The following is a 3442-nucleotide window of genomic DNA, read 5'->3' as shown; positions in this document are numbered from 1 at the left end:
CTGGGATTACAGGCATGTGCCACCATAACTGGCTAATTTTTTTTTTTTTTTGGATTTTTAGTAGAGGTGGGGTTTCACCATGTTGGTCAGGCTGGTCTCAAACTCCTGACCTCATGATCCACCTGCCTTGGCCTCCCAAAGTGCTGGGATTACAGGCATGAGCCATTGAGGCCAGACTGGGATTTTTTTTTTTTTTTTTTTTTTTTTTTTTTTTTTTTTTGAGACAGAGCCTCGCTCTATCACCTAGGCTGGAGTGCAGCGGTGCAATCTTGTCTCACTGCAACCTCTGCCTCCCAGGTTCAAGCCATTCTGCTGCCTGAGCCTCTGGAGTAGCTGAGATTATAGGCACCCATCAGTATTCCCAGCTAATTTTTGTATTTTTAGTAGAGACGGGGTTTCGTCATGTTGGCCAGGCTGATCTCAAACTCCTGACCTCAGATGATTCACCCGCCTGGGCCTCCTAAAGTGCTGGGATTACAGGTGTGAGCCACCATGGCTGGCCTTACAAGGGATTTTAACAATTTCACTTCCATAAGTGTTTTTAAGAACAGTCTTTCCTATTAATTTTAACGTAAAATGTACTCAGTGTATTAGTTTACTAACTCCGCTGTTGTCATCCGCTGGCAAACTCTTTAACATCTTGAAAGACTAGATGTTGTAAAGCAGGACTCATTTGACCTTTATATACACTAGATACACAGCAAAGTAAAATTAAATGCACAGATGTAAGGGACAACGGTCAAATGTTGTTCACCATAAACACTTTTGTATAAAGCCCTTTGAACTTTCTTCTCCTCCTTCCTCCCTGAACCAGTACAAATATAATAATGTGTACTGCTCAGAGAAGTGGTGTGATCAATTTCTAAAAGACAATATTTCATATGAATTTTAACAGAAAGATATCTACAAAATGTATTATTTACTACCTCTACTTTTAACATACTTGGTCCACTTCTAAATATCTAGAAAGAGTAGATGTTTCAAATAAGGACTTAGGCCGGGTGTAGTGGCTCATGTCTGTAATCCCAGCACTTTGGGAGGCTGAGACGGGTGGATCATGAGGCCGGAAGTTCAAGACCAGCCTGATCAACATAGTGAAACCCCATCTCTACTAAAAATACAAAAATTAGCCTGGAGTGGTGGCACGTGCCTGTAGTCCCAGCTACTTGGGAGGTTGAGGAAGGAGAATCGCTTGAACCCGGGAGGTGGAGGTTGCAGTGAGCCGAGATTGTGCCACTGCACTGCAGCCTGGGTGACAGAGTGAGACTCCGTCTCAAAATAAATAAATAAATAAATAAACAAACAAATAAATAAAATAAAATAAAAAAATAAAGACTTAAGTTTTCCACTATATACACAGTAGTGTTAAATAAATGACACATGTAGCAATGGTTATATCTGCAAGTATCTTCTAAATAGGAACATTCTGGTTTCTTTACATTTTCACTTCCTTGTCAGTGCAATGGAACATTCTGGTTTGAATTCTTCATTTCTTCCAACTCCTCTCCACCACCGATCTGGTGGATATAGGGACATGTGTCACTTAGAAGAGGTGTTATCATTTCATGTCCAAAAGTCCTTTTCAGAAGATAGCCTTTTCATGAGTCTTAACACAAACTGTACAAAATGTGTTATTTAGTAACATTTAGAGACTAGATACTATAAAATTAGGACTCATTTGTCCAGTATATACACAATACATACATTACAACAAAGTTAAGTGAAATGCATGTAACATATAGGGCAATGGATAAACTGAAATTTTCTTTTTATTTATTTATTTGAGATGGAGTTTCGCTTTTGTTGCCCAGGCTGGAGTGCAATGGCATGATCTCAGCTCACTGCATATGACCATCGTGGGCTTGAACCATACACTCCTTACTTCCTTCTCTCTGTCATCAATGCAGAGGACTAGTACAGGCATGTGTAATGGTTAGAGAGGTTGAACAAACTCATATCCTAAAGTCATTTACAAAGGACAACATTTCCTGTGAATTTCAATACAAACTATACAAAATGAGCCAATTTTACTAAGACTTGGTCATAGGCTGGCAGCCTTTTTAACATCTAGAGACTAGATGTTGCAAAATTAGGACTCATTTGTGCATTACATACACTAGATACACAGCAAAACAAAATAAACAAAATGTGCAGAAAAACGGTGTCTGAAAACTTCCAAGTGTGAATGCACTAGCATATTACCTTTTGCAATTCCTTCCCTCCCACCTCCTGCAAACCATTGAACAAGTATAGATGGTACGATCCTGCTCATAGAGGTGGTTTAACAATTTTATTTCCAAAAGATAATATTTCTTATGAATTTCAGCAAAAAGATATTTACAAATTGACATTTTACTACCTCTACATTGAATATGCGTTGGGTACTTGTAAACATCTACATAGACTAGGTGTTTCAGGTAAGGATATTTGTCATCCATAGACATAGCAGTGTTTTTTTTTGTTTGTTTGTTTTTTTTTTTTTGAGACGGAGTCTTGCTCTGCCGCCCAGGCTGGAGTGCTGTGGCCAGATCTCAGCTCACTGCAAGCTCCGCCTCCCGGGTTCATGCCATTCTCCTGCCTCAGCCTCCCGAGTAGCTGGGACTACAGGCACCCGCCACCTCGCCCGGCTAATTTTTTTGTATTTTTTTAGTAGAGACGGGGTTTCACTGTGTTAGCCAGGATGGTCTCGATCTCCTGACCTCGTGATCTGCCCGTCTCGGCCTCCCAAAGTGCTGGGATTACAGGCTTGAGCCACCGCGCCCGGCCAACATAGCAGTGTTGAATGAGCCTCACACATGAAGCAATAGTTGCAGTTTTTTTTTCTTTTCTTTTCTTTCTTTCTTTCTTTTTTTTTTTTTTTTTCTGATACAGAGTCTGGCTGTGTGATCCAGGGTGGATCTCAGCTGACTGCAACTTCTGCCTCCTGGGTTCAAGTAACTCTTGTGTCTCAGCCTCCCAAGTAACTGGGATTGCCGGCATGGATCTGCCCATCTTGACCTCCCAAAAACTGGGATTACAGGCATGAGCCACTGTGCCTGACCTGTTTTTTTTTTTTTTCTTTCTTTCTTATTAGAAAATATGGGATGCTTCATGAATTTGCATGTCATCCTTGCACTGGGGCCATGCTAATCTTCTCTGTATCATTCCAACTTTAGCGTATATGCTGCCAAAGTGAGCACAATAGTTTTCATTTGACGGTGTCTTCCCAACATGAACATTCTGGCCTAAAACTGTTCCCTTCTACACCAATGCAGTGGGCTATAATGCTCAAATTTTCAGATGACATTCTTTCCTAGGAATTTTTTTTTTTTTTTTAACAGAGTCTCGCTCTGTCACCCAGGCTGGAGTGCAGTGGAGGCGTCTTGGCTCACTGCAAGCTCAGTCTCCCTGGTTCATGCAATCCTCCTGCCTCAGCCTCCCGAGTAGCTGGGACTACAGGTGC

General features: G+C 41.2%; 1 non-coding gene across 1 annotated transcript; it reads right to left on the bottom strand.

Annotated features, from left to right (window-relative positions):
* Positions 1-3072: 3072 nt before the first annotated feature.
* On the bottom strand, positions 3073-3179 carry LOC115895394. Its single transcript, XR_004055591.1, has one exon. It is a non-coding gene; the product is annotated as a U6 spliceosomal RNA (small nuclear RNA).
* Between the last annotated feature and the right edge of the window lie 263 nt (positions 3180-3442).

This window comes from Rhinopithecus roxellana, chromosome 20, assembly GCF_007565055.1.
Source record: "Rhinopithecus roxellana isolate Shanxi Qingling chromosome 20, ASM756505v1, whole genome shotgun sequence".
In the NCBI taxonomy this organism is placed as follows: domain Eukaryota; kingdom Metazoa; phylum Chordata; class Mammalia; order Primates; family Cercopithecidae; genus Rhinopithecus; species Rhinopithecus roxellana.
The sequence above is the reverse complement of the archived record's forward strand: the minus strand, read 5'-3'. Positions and strand labels throughout refer to the sequence as shown.